Source organism: Oryx dammah, unplaced genomic scaffold (genome assembly GCF_014754425.2).
Source record: "Oryx dammah isolate SB20612 unplaced genomic scaffold, SCBI_Odam_1.1 HiC_scaffold_18, whole genome shotgun sequence".
In the NCBI taxonomy this organism is placed as follows: domain Eukaryota; kingdom Metazoa; phylum Chordata; class Mammalia; order Artiodactyla; family Bovidae; genus Oryx; species Oryx dammah.
The window spans coordinates 67817040-67831017 of record NW_024070202.1 but is presented as its reverse complement, the minus strand read 5'-3'; the positions used below and the strand labels follow the sequence as shown (position 1 = coordinate 67831017).

Below are 13978 nucleotides of genomic sequence, written 5' to 3'. Positions count from 1 at the left end.
ACCCTCATGTTCCCTTGATTCAAATCACTCAACTTTGTATGGGCTTCCTGACACCTTTGGTATGAGAACAGCCTCTCATCCCTAGAAAAGAGTCCTTGGCAAGCAGAAATGATTCATATTCATTTGCCCTCTGCTTCTTGATTACAAAATGTTCCTAATCAGAACTGATTCTTATTAAGCCTTTGCAAATTTTGTTAGGTACAGCAAGGCTTTTCCTTGTTGCTATGTCCTTTTTTCTCTTTAACTGTCTCAGACATACCATCTACATTATTCATATAAGGTAGAAATAAATAAGAGATTTGTATGTGACAAATACAATGATCCCTTCGAAAAACTACATTGTGGTTGCTACAGTTAGACTTTAGAGGCAAATATAAAAGTTGTGATTTCCCCATTATTTCAGAGAGGTTCTAGGTAAATGACAACCCTTTAACTAGTATTTAAAATATATGAATTTCGAAGGTACATGTACCCACATGTTTATTTACAATAGCCAAGACATAGAAACAACCTAAGTGTCCATCAACAAATGAATAAATGAGATGAGGCACACAAACAACACACACACACACACAACTGAGTCCTGAACAACACGGATGTGAACTGCATGGGTCCGCTCGCATAGATTTTTTTCGATAGTAAATACTGCTGTACTACTTGATCCACAGTTGGTTGAATCCGTGGATGCAAAAGGTTGAATATGAAGGAACCACAGGTAAGGAGGACCAGCTAAAAGTTATAGCCGATTTTCAATCATATGGAGGGTTTACAATGCCCCCGACCCCTACATTGTTCAGGGGTCATCAGTACAGTGAAGAATAATTCAGCCATAACAAATAAGGAAATCCTGCCACTTGTAACAATGAAGAAAGACTTAAAAAACTAACCCATAGATAGAGAGAATGAACTGATGATTGCCAGAGTGGAGATAGGAGTTGGGGAGATGAAGGGAACAAATTAGTGAAGATGGTCAAAAAATACCCAGTATATGTGTATTGGAGCTGGAGGATAAATCTACTCCAGTAATGTGTAAAGAAATTCCTTCATAGCTCAGTTGGTAAAGAATCCGCCTACTGTGCAGGAGACCCGGGTTCTTCCTGGGTTGGGAAGATTCCCTGGAGAAGGAAATCGCAACCCACTCCAGTATTCTTGCCTGGGAAATCCCATGGACAGCAGAACCTGGTGGGCTACTGTCCATGGGGTCGCAAGAGTCAGACACGACTTAGCAAGTAAAACACCACCAATGTGTAAAATGTGGGACCACGTGACTGATGTAAGGAGAAGTAGGAAGAAGAAAGACCCTGTGTAGCATGTCCTGGGAGTGGGTGCGAAGCAGCGTGGATGTACATGTGCTAGGGGCATGTGAGGCCTACCAGGGACTGGAAAATGCAAATTCATCTAGCATTGCCAGGAGGATCCAATCCATAAGGACAGGCTGGATTCACTTTGCTGCTTGCCATGTGAGAAAATTGTACCATATTTCAACTGCTGCCTTATGGATCTGTAAAACCTTAAGCCAGGGAGGATCTTAAGTTTTAATGAAGTACACAACTCTGCATTAGTTATGGGACCAAATTCTGGACATGTGATGCATTGGAAGGGAAGTGGTTCAATGCTTTTTATTTGTTAAGCTACAAAATGATAAAGACCTCTGACTTTATCCCCCCAAAAGAACAATGCCTATAGGTTTTTTTTTTTTAATCATGCGCATACTTGAAAAGATTTTCTCCTAACAAAATAAAAAAAAGCAGGCTAGGGATTTGACTTGCTTTTAGAGCTCACAGCAGTACAGCTAAACTAAAATTTTCTTCCTCCCTTTAGCTTCCTTTGTTTTCCTCCAGACTTAGCCCTTTGAAACAAATGCTGAACAGCACAGGACATGGTATTTCCTGGGAAATGTCATTGGCTGTGAGCTTTGTTTAGTAAGCATGACATTAGGGCACTGAGAGATCTTATATGGCTTCCTCTTGTGCCATACAGATTACACACACACACACACACACACTCTCTCAAGCTCCTTTTGCCCTTCATTTTTATTGTATTTCCTCACTCTTTAGGAAAAAGCAGGGCAAGGAATATTTCCCCCTTATGTGTGTTCACAGGTTTCATATTTTCCTTTTTCTTTCAGTTGTGATTTCTTAATAGTGAAGGTTGGGGGAGGTCAAGGAGGATAAGTAAAAAGATAGGACTTTAGCAGTAAAATGCCAGAAAGATCCTTTTGGCAGTAAAGTTAAATGCTACGTTTTAAAATACGGGTTGGTGGGAGAGAAATGTTAAAGAGGAAATGCTATGTAATTGAAGCTGCTAACTAGCCTGTGGTTAAAGCCAGGCAAAATTTGGCTGTCAAGGATGCTGCTTTAAAATGTCATTTGATATCAATCCCAGTCTTCCTGCCTCCCTGGCTCCTGCTTTCCTCCATCCCCATGGAACAGCTCACAAGCATGTTAAAAGCCAGAATGTATGGACTTAGATCAGTGACCCTAAAACTATTTTAGAAAATCAAATTTCATTGTTTATTCCTGCAGAAGTCATTACTGCTTTTCTTAAAACCAGGGCTCTGAAATTCCTGAGGGTATGGGGCAACTTGGGCTTCCCCAGCGGCTCAGCGGTAACGAATCTGCCTGCAGTGCAGGAGGTGCAGGAGATGTGTGTTTGATCCCTGAGTCAGGAAGATGCCCTGTAGGAGGGCATGGCGACCTACTCCAGTGTCCTTGCTCGGAGAATCCCATGGACAGACAAGCCTGGCGGTCTACAGTCCCCAGGGTCGCAAAGAGTTGGACACAACGGAAGCAACTGAGCATGCACACAGGCATGAGGCAACTTGATGGTTTGATATGGATTGATACATGAGTAATCTTTAGATCAATAAAAGTTAATGATAGGGATGGTTGGTTATATGTAAGCTTAAGTATTGCCTGGTTCAAATGTGAAAAGAATAGGATCTCTACATTTCTTCTTAAATTACCTTAATTTAAAAGGAGAAATTCTGTAGTTATTGGCATAAATATTAATCAATAGTAATTACTCATCTATGTTCATTATACTGTATGACCTACCTTATATCATGCAGTAACTATGGTTATAACAAGAAAGTCAAATAATACCTCCTGGAGCTTACCATTTAAAGCAGGATGTCAGAGGTATAACTTTATTTTTTTTAATATGTGAAGTGAAAGTCGCCCGGTTGTGTCCAACTCTTTCCAACCCCATGGACTATAGTCCATGGAATTCTCCAGGCCAGAATACTGGAGTGGGTAGCCTTTCCCTTCTCCAGGGGACCTTCCCAACCCAGGACTCAAACCCAGGTCTCCCACATTGCAGGTGGATTCTTTTGTAGCTGAGCCACAACGGAAGCCCAAGAATGCTGGAGTGGGTAGCCTATCCCTTCTCCAGTGGATCTTCCCTACCCAGGAACTGAATCTGTGTCTCCCGCATTGCAGGCAGATTCTTTACCAACTGAGTTATCAGGTTTCAATATGTACTTTTATTTATTTATTTAGCTTCATTGGGCCTCTTCTATGCTGGAAATATTGTAAACTTTATTAAATTGATGGGGAAGAGGAACTGTTATTTTATTTATTTTAAATAAATAAATTTATTAATTTAATAAATACATTGGAGGATAATTGCTTTACAATTTTGTGTTGGTTTCTGCCATACATCAACATGAATCAGCCATAGGCGTACATATGTCTTTTCCCTCTTGAACCTCCCTCCCATCTTCCACCCCATCCCATCCCTCTAGGTTATCACAGAGCACCAGGCTGAGCTCCCTGTGCTGTACAGCAACTTCCATTTTATACATGGTAATATATATATTTCAGTGCTACTCTCTCAATTTCTCCCATTCTCTCCTTTCTCCGCTGTGTCCATAAATCTGTTCTCTATGTCTGAGTATATCTATTTCTGCCCTGCAAATAGGTTCATCAGTTCCATTTTTCTAGATTCCATATATATGCATTAATATACAAGATTTATTCTTCTCTTCTGGCTTATTTCACTGTGTATGACAGGCTCTAGGTTCATCTACCTCACTAGAACTAATTTAAATTCATTCCTTGTATCAGATCAGTTCAGTTCAGTTGCTCAGTCATGTCCTACTCTTTGCGACCCCATGGACCGCAGCATGCCAGGCCTCCGTGTCCATCACCAACTCCCGGAGTCCACCCAAATCTATGTCCATTGAGTCGGTGATGCCATCTAACCATCTCATCCTTTGTTGTTCCCTTCTCCTCCTGTCCTCAATCTTTCCCAGCATCAAGGTCTTTTCCATTGAGTCAACTCTTCGCATCAGGTGGCCAGAGTATTGGAGTTTCAGCTTCAGCATCAGTCCTTCCAATGACACCTAGGACTGATCTCCTTCAGGATGGACTGGTTGGATCTCCTTGCAGTCCAAGGGACTCTCAAGAGTCTTCTCCAACACCACAGTTCAGAAGCATCAGTTCTTCTGCACCCAGCTTTCTTTATATCCAACTCTCACATTTGTACATGACCACAGGAAAAACCGTAGCCTTGACTAGATGGACCTTTGTTGGCAAAATAACGTCTCTGCTTTTTAATATGCTGTCTATGTTGGTCATAACTTTCCTTCCAAGGAGTAAGTGTCTTTTAATTTCATGGCTGCAATCACCATCTGCATTTGGAGCCCCCCAAAATGAAGTCAGCCACTGTTTCCACTGTTTCCCCATCTATTTGCCATGAAGTGATGGGACCAGATGCCACGATCTTCGTTTTCTGAATGTTGAGCTTTAAGCCAACTTTTTCACTGTCCTCTTTCACTTTCATCAATAGGCTCTTTAGTTCCTCTTCACTTTCTGTCATAAGGGTGGTGTCACCTGCATATCTGAGTTTATTGATATCTCTCCCGGCAATCTTGATTCCAGCTTGTGCTTCAGCCAGCCCAGCGTTTCTCATGATGTACTCTGCATATAAGTTAAATAAGCAAGGTGACAATATACAGCCTTAATGTACTACTTTTCCTATTTGAAATCAGTCTGTTGTTCCATGTCCAGTTCTAACTGTTGCTTCCTGACCTGCATACAGGTTTCTCAAGAGGCAGGTCAGGTGGTCTGGTATTCCCATCTCTTTCAGAATTTTTCACAGTTTCTGGTGATCCACACAGTCAAAGGCTTTGGCATAGTCAATAAAGCAGAAATAGTTGTTTTTCTGGAACTCTCTTGCTTTTTTGATAGTCCAGAGGATGTTGGCAATTTGATCTCTGGTTCCTCTGCCTTTTCTAAAACCAGCTTGACCATCTGGAAGTTCAGGGTTCATGTATTGCTGAAGCCTGGCTTGGAGAATTTTGAGCATTACTTTACTAGCATGTGAGATGAGTGCAATTGTGTTTGAGCGTTCTTTGGCATTGCTTTTCTTTGGAATTGGAATGAAAACTGACCTTTTCCAGTCCTGTGGCCACTGCTGAGTTTTCCAAATGTGCTGGCATATTGAGTGCAGTACTTTTACAGCATCATCTTTTAGGATTTGAACTAGATCAACTGGAATTCCATCACCTCCACTAGCATTGTTCATAGTGATGCTTCCTAAGGCCCACTTGACTTCACATTTCAGGATATCTGGATCTAGGTGAGTTATCTCACCATCGTGATTATCTGGGTCATGAAGATCTTTTTTGTACAGTTCTTCTGTGTGTTCTTGCCACTTCCTCTTAATATCTTCTGCTTCTGTTAGGTCCATTCCATTTCTGTCCTTTATTGAGCCCATCTTTGCATGAAATGTTCTCTTGGTATCTCTAATTTTCTTAAAGAGATCTCTAGTCTTTCCCATTATATTGTTTTCCTCTATTTCTTTGCACTGATCACTGAGGGAGGCTTTCTTATCTCTCCTTGCTCTTCTTTGGAACTCTGTATTCATATACTTATATCTTACCTTTCCTCCTCTGCTTTTCACTTCTCTTCTTTTCATAGCTATTTGTTAGGCCTCCTCAGATAGCCATTTTGCCTTTTTGCATTTCTCTTTCTTGGGGATGGTCTTACTTCCTGTGTCTTGTAGAATGTCATGAACCTCTGTCCATAGTTCATCAGGCACTCTGTCTATCAGATCTAATCCCTTAAATCTATTTCTCACTTCCACTGTATTATCATAAGGGGTTTGATTTAGGTCATACCTGAAGGGTCTAGTGCTTTTCCCCACTTTCTTCAATTTAAGTCTGAATTTGGCAATAAGGATCTGAGCCACAGTCAGCTCCCAGTCTTGTTTTTGCTGACTGTATAGAGTTTCTCCATCTTTGGCTACAAAGAATATAATCAATCTGATTTCAGTGTTGATCATCTGGTGACGTCCATGTGTAGAGTCTTCTCTTGTGTTGTTGGAAGAAGGTGTTTGCTATGACCAGCATTCTCTTGGCAAAACTCTATTAGCCTTTGTCCTGCTTCATTCTGTACTCCAAGGCCAAATTTGCCTGTTACTCCAGGTGTTTCTTGACTTCCTACTTTTGCATTCCAGTCCCCTATAATGAAAAGGGCATATTTTTGGGGGGTGTTAATTCTAAAAGTTCTTGTAAGTCTTCATAGAACCGTTCAACTTCAGCTTCTTCAGTGTTACTGGTCGGGGCATAGACTTGGATTACTGTGATATTGAATGGTTTGCTGTGGCAATCAACAGAGATCATTCTGTTATTTTTGAGATTGCATCCAAGTACTGCACTTTGGACCCTTTTGTTGACTACGATGGCTACTCCATTTCTTATAAGGGATTCTCGCCCACAGTAGTAGATATAATGGTCATCTGAGTTAAATTGACCATTCCAGTCCATTTTAGTTCTCTGATTCCTAGAATGTTGACGTTCATTCCTGCCATCTCCTATTTGACCACTTCCAATTTGCCTTGATTCATGAACCTAACATTCCAGGTTCCTATGCAATATTGCTCTTTATAGCATTGGACCTTGCTTCTATCACTGGAATATTGGGGTACATGTGTCTTTTTTCATTAGGTCTTTTTGGACACATGGGATCTTTCTTTGTGGCACTGGGACTCTCTGGTTGAGGTGTGTGGATGAGTTGCCCTGAGGCATGTGGGATCTTGCATGAGCAAGGATCAAATTCTCATCACTTACATTGCAAGGAGGATTCCTTACCACTGCGCTGCCAGAAAGTCCCAAGGTACAACTTTAAATGGCCTTTCAGATGTACCTGAGATAGTTACACAACCACTGTCAGCAGAAAGGAGCAATAATGTGAACGAGAACAGTAGTTCTTGAGTAGTAGGTTGTGTGTTTACCTTTTGAGAAATGAGTGCTCTTCTGACTCATGCATTTTAGACATAGCTTTCTTTTAGGTCTGAGTTCTATGAGCTGGTTGGTCCTTTTCTCTGAAGCCATTTGTGCTAAACCACCTGTAGTTTCCCTCTTGACCAGTTTCTAGGCCCTGAGCTCACCTGCTCCTAGGCTCCTTAGTTCTAGGAGTACATTTTCTCCAGTATTTAGTCTAGAATGGTAGTTGAGTCCAAAGTGTTTTTTCAGTGATTTCCATGGTATATGGGATGGGTTCATGCACCCAAAGAATCTAGGCACAATTGGTATTTTTAAGAAGTGCCCATTTATAGAGTATTTGTTGAATGAGCACAGCGCCTGGGAGGGATAGGAAATATTGAGCTTAATGAAAAAGGTAGTTTTTATTTTTATTTATTTCTTTCAAAAGGTTGTTTTTTTAAAGTCCATTTTTTTCATTTCTTTATTATTATTATTATTGTCACAGCATGTGGTTTACAGGATCTTAGTTCCCCAACCAGGGTTCAAACCCAGGCCTACAGCAGTGAAAGCACATGTTTTTTAACCACTGGATTGCCAGGGAATTCCCTAAAAGGCAGTTTTTAAGTAGAAAAACCCTCTTACGTGTGTTTTGATTGTTTCTGTGTTTAGGTAAGAGAGAGCTGTATGGCAGGACTTTTTCCTTTCTCCTGTCACAACTGTGCAGTGAGAGGATTTTCTCCTTTTGGTTCATATCTGTCATGCCCAAGGCCACCTGGTTGAGTTGGATGCCCTGGGGTGTATGGTGGTCACTTGGTCTCCTGCCACTGGCAACAGTGGTAGCTAAGTGAGAAGCCTTCATGCTTGTCATGGTCAGAGCCCACAGCTTCTGAACCCAGCATGCTTGCCTAGGCTCTACCGCAAGTGTTGGGGAGGGAAAAGGCAGAGGGGTGAGCATGTAGGGTCAGAGAAGGAAGGAGGAAATATCAACTAATGGACTATAGATCACCCAAGGTTACCATTGTGAGGGCAACCTTCGGAGGGGGCTGGAATCTGTGCCCTAGTGTCTGATAACGTTGATTCGAGTGGCCAAAGGTTATTCTCAAGCAAGAACTGAAAGCTGGAAGGGCATCTTTGAGGACCTTTGTCATTTTCCTTTTCTTGAGCAGCTTCTCTGTCACTGGCCTTCCAAGTGTTGCAGCTCATGCCATCAGGGCTTCAGTTCTGTCCTTTTGGGCCTGGAACCCATCTTTTCTAGTACGTGTTTAAAGACTGTAGCAGTGTGTCCTATTTATTCACCTTGGGCTTCTTTCTGCGTCCCACTCTGCCAGCTGGGTGATCAGGGGGAGCTGGCAGCAAGGAGAGGGGCCAGAGGGAAGGTGGTGAAAGGAGTGCTCAGAGCTATCTGGCTTTGGGTTTTTCCAGAAGTTGATAGCATTCGGCTTAGTGACCACAATTCAATTATAAGCACCGCGCAGCCATCCTGAGTGACTATATTCTTGCCAAAAACTGCTGTGTAAAGGCGGCTGCATTTTTGTTAGCCTTGCCTGATGGATTTTTAAGTATATTAACCACATACATTTACACAAAGGGGAAAATTTACTACTTAAACAGAGGGACCTAAATCCCCTAGGCTAAATAAACCCAATGAAAACACAAGAACTGCATTTACAGGCCTCCCAAAGATAAGAATTCAACCTTTAAAAAGGTTCCTTCAAATGAAAAATGGATGGCGGAGCTGCTAATGGCCCAGTAACCTAGGAATGTAACTCTTCCCTAATGTGCAAGACCTTCGGATCAGTTCCAGCTTCTGGGGTAGAGGATTTTCACCCCAGGCTTCTGCATGAGTCTGGGCCCAGAAGGTCCCGTTGTGGCCTTAGATTTAACAACCACCTTGGAAGACAGACTGTCTTGGCAGTTTTTTGTTGTTGTTGTTGCGTCTGTTGTTTGTGTGTGTAAAAGAGAGAGAGAGAATTGCCTGTATCAGTCTCTGGGAGGAGAGGCAGGGGCCAAGGCTGGGGAGAATGTATGTATCCCCAGCTTTTTCCAGTTAGACTTTGCTGGGAGACTGAAGGGACCTTAGTCTTTTGAAACTTAGGGGAAGAAGAGTTAGGAAGCTTAAGAAATCTCCTAGACGAGTCACTGCTGCAGGTGTTTCTCTGCAGAAATAGGTTATTCATTAGGGCCACTGTGAAGCAGTAGGTTTCGCCCAGAACATTCTCAGACTTCCAGTGGGATGGAGGGTCCCTGAAGCTCATTACCAGTAAATCTTGCCACTACATTAAGAACAAGTTACAACATGCAGGTGAATTTGTGTTTCTGTTGTAAATCATCTGAATATTCTCTATAAATAAATATGGTGACTGGGGAAAGGGGTCAACTACTAAAGGGGCAAGGGGATTTTTTGAGGTGATGAAGCTCTTCTTTATCTTGGTTGTGGTAGTAGTTACATGGCTATATGAATTGCAGTATTAAAAAGGGTGAACTTTAGCATCTGTAAATTATAACTCAATACACCTGGCCTCCCTAAAACTACAGATGAATAAAGAAAGAATGAATGGATGGATGAATGAGTGAATGAGTGAATTTTTTTCACTTGTCTCCTTGCTGCTTTGCCAACCAGCGAGTCATTTAGACGTTTCCCTTTCAAAGGAAGGACACCATGTCATCAGCTCTGGCCTGTGAGCTCATGATGCCAGTAAAGCTGTTGCAGAAAAAGCAAAGATGGTGTGTGTTTCCTTCTGGGGCAGATGACCTAACCTTCCAGGTAGCAATGCCCTTGTATGGTTAGCACAGGTAGGGAAATACCTAGCTTCATGCTGACTCACCAGGTAAAAAATCATTTCTCTGGATGAGTCAGAATCACAAATGTGTTCTGAACATTCTCACATGTCCTGCATTGTGAAAGGCTGAAAGCACCAATGAGGGCAGACACTTGCAGGTCTCACTGGCCCTATATGGATATCAGCCTCAGTCTGCTGCACTCCCAGTTCCTGGCATAGTCCTGTGGAAGTCAAGTCCTCTAGCTCACTCAGTCACATACCCAGTTAGGTACAGAAGAAACTGATTCAAATTTATACATTACTAATGTTGTTTATTTAGTTATAGCTAAACCTAATAATAGTAGAATAAATGTTTCAATGTTAAGTATATTTCTGTTCATATTTCTGAAGAGTAGGGGTGTGTCTGTGTGTATGTAAGGATACAGAGTTAAAACAGACTTGGGCAATGTAAAATACCACAGAAAATAGGGGTTTCCAAGGAAAACATGGGGAAACGCTGTAGGAGAATCTAACGCATGCTATAGCTTTTAAAAGGAAACATTAATAGTGAAACATGCCCTCCAAGGGCAAGTCAGTAATAAATTTCATGTCAGAAATTACCTGTCAGTAGGATTATGGTAAATAATGTTGAATTGTTATTAGTCGGAGGGGAAAGAGCAGAGTAACTTTCTCGAAAGTGTTCAAAGAGTGTCATGTTTCACACACAAATCCCATTATTGTTTAACAGGATTTTTGTGCTTAACCCTTCTCAAAGATGTATTGAAAATTTTGACCATTTTAGTTCATACTCCAAATGCACTCATTAAGGAAAAGAAGCCAAACTTTCTCTGCAGGAATTTGGAATTACCCAGAGGACTAGTGTATCTGATTAGACATCCATTGTAGAGTGTCCCAATTGATAAATGTCTGCCTGATTACTGGAGCCACAAAGAAAAATGTCTTCACTTCTTTGCATCAGCAATGCAGTAATGAAATAGTGGGGGGCCTCCCTGTTTCAACATTCTGAGCATTTTGCTTGTTTTGGCCAAATAACTGAAAATGTATTTTCCCCTTGAAGAAAGTCTCATAGCAAATGTGTGAATTTTTAAGGTTCATTGCAATATATTTGGTCTGAAACTGAGTCCACTCATTGAGCCAGGGCCCAGAACCCTACCCCAGATGCAGTGAAGATGGGGACTGCTGGGAGCAGAGTGAAAAACATTACTAAGGTTTAAATGTGAGCTAACACATTGTCACGGGGCTTTTCGCTAAGGGCTGCTTATGACTCATAGGTGTCAAATCATCAAGTCATTACCCCTAGAATAAAAGATCATTTTGACTTTATGTGAACTGAATGAAGTGTGATCGCTGCATTGGATTTGGGTTTGTGAAAGACAAAGTCAGAGGTAAGCTTTGGGGTCCCTCCATACACTTTGATTTCACTGCTTGATGACTGATCATTAGCTGTCCTGGGTCGCTTTTGGAAATTGTCATATTTAATGACATATTTGACTTCATGACATTCAAACAAGATCTTGCCAGTGAGTGACTGATTGCCTGAGCATAGTAGGCATTAGTGGAAACCTTTATTTCTTCAGGTCATCAAATCTCAATATTTGTAAATTACTCAAGCAGTAATTTACAAATGGTCTTGGGGGTGGCTTAGGGTCATAGATAAATTTTCCAGTGTGCAAGGCACTGCATCCTTTGGGGGCTACTTAGAATCCAGAGGGGCTGATTGCCAGCCTGGAGCATTCTGATCTGCTTCAGGAATGCTGTATTGGGGGTAAGCACAATGACATTTTTAAATATTTTTATTTATTTTAATTGGAGGACAACAGTTCACAGCATTGTGGTGGCCCCTGCCACATATCTACATGGACCAGCCATGGGTGCACATCCTGAACCCCTCACCTTCACCCCCCATCCTGAACCCCCTTCCCACCTCCCTCCCCACCCCATCCCTCTGGGTTGCCCCAAAGCATCAGCTTTGAGTGTCCTGCTTCATGCATTGAACTCACACCGGTCATCTGTTTTACATTTGGTAATATACATGTTTCAGTGCTATTCTCTCAAATCATCCCACCCTCACCTTCTCCCACAGAGTCCAAAAGTCTGTTCTTTACATCTGTGTCTCTTTTGCTGCCTCACTTATAGGATCGCCGCCACCATCTTTCTAAATTCCATATATATGCATTATTATACTGTATTGATTTTTCTCCTTCTGACTTACTTCACTCTGTATAATAGGCTCCAATTTCATCCACCTCATTAGAGCTGACTCAAATGCATCCTTTTTTATAGCTGAAAAATATCCCATTGTGTACATGTACCACAACTTCCTTATCCATTTGTCTGACGACGGACCTCTAGGTTGCTTCTGTGTTCTAGCTATTGTAAACTCTGCTGCAATAAACATTGGGGTACATGTGTCTCTTTCAGTTCTGGTTTCCTTGGTGTGTATGCCCACACCAAGGATTTTGGGGTCATATGGCAGTTCTATTTCCAGTTTTTGAAGGAATCTCCACACTGTTCTCCATAGTGGCTGTACCAGTTTGTATTCCCACCATCAGTGTGGAGGGTTCCCTTTTCTCCACACCCTCTCCAGCATTTATTGCTTGTAGCCTTTTGACTGGTGTGAGATGATACCTCCTTGTAGTTTTGATTTGCATTTCTCTGATAATGAGAAATGAGGTTAAGCCTCTTTTCATGTGTTTATTAACCATCTATATGTCTTCTTTGGAGAAATATCTTTTTAGTTCTTTGGCCTCCAGGAGGATACCACAATGATTCCACTGAAACACTGGCCCGCTTTTTGATTGGGTTGTTTATTTTTCTGGTATTGCGATGCATGAGCTGCTTGTATATTTTGGAGATTAGTTCTTTGTCAGTTGCTTCATTTGCTATTATTTTCTCCCATTCTGAAGGCTGCCTTTTCACCTTGCTTATAGTTTCCTTCACTGTATAGAAGCTTTTAAGTTTAATTAGGTCCCATTTGTTTATTTTTGTTTTTATTTCCATTACTCTGGGAAGAAGGTGGGTCATAGAAGATCTCGCTGTGATTTATATCAAAGAGTGTTCTGCCTATGTGTTCCTCTAAGAGTTTTATAGTTTCTGATCTTACATTTAGATATTTAATCCATTTTGAGTTTATTTTCATGTGTGGTATTAGAAGATATTCTATAAGTGGTTGACCAGTTTTCCCAGCACCACTTGTTAAAGACTGTCTTTTTTCCATTGTATATTTTTGCCTTCTTTGTTGAAGATAAGGTGTCCATAGGTGCATGGATTTATCTCTGGGCTTTCCATTTTGTTCCATTGATCATACTGTCTTGATGACTATCACTTTGTGGTATAGTCTGAAGTCAGGAAGGTTGATTCCTCCAATTCTAGTCTTCTTTCTCAAGATTGCTTTGGCTATTCAAGGTTTTTTTGTGTTTCCATACAAACTGTGAAATTATTTGTTCTAGTTCTGTGAAAAATACCATTGGTAGCTTGATAGGGATTGTGTTGAATCTATACATTGCTTTGGGTAGTATGGCAGTCATTTGTGCTGTCCATTTGAGATTTGATCTTGCAGTTATGGAATGGTTTCTTAATTGCATTGCAAAATATATAACTTATTAATATCCTGTTGTGAGTTAGTTGTAACAGTGGCTAGGCTGCTGTCATCACCCACAACATATATAGTGAGATCAAGACCTAGTCAGTGAGACCATGCCTTTTTCATGAGATGCCACCTTCACCACCAGCAGGCTGCCTGTCCTGATCTAGCAAGCTTCAGTCAAAACAGATTGGATACTCTTGTTATCACTTCTGGGAGATTCCTCATGCTTCAGTCATAATGAGAAACCCATTCATTTCCAAAAACTTCTTGCCTTCATGTGAAATCCATTCCTTCCATTCCTGGCCTAAAACTCTTTCTCTCTCTGTCTCTCTCTTTTTTTTTTCCTTTACAATTAGGAAGAACTACCTTTTGTTCTAATTGTGAACAAAACTTCTTAAATAT

The 13978-nt window shown here is 41.2% G+C and overlaps 1 protein-coding gene across 2 annotated transcripts in view; it reads left to right on the top strand.

The window, feature by feature from the left end:
• CREB5 (cAMP responsive element binding protein 5) overlaps positions 1-13978 on the top strand; it is a 442462-nt gene that overhangs the window by 217688 nt on the left and 210796 nt on the right. The window lies entirely within an intron of this gene.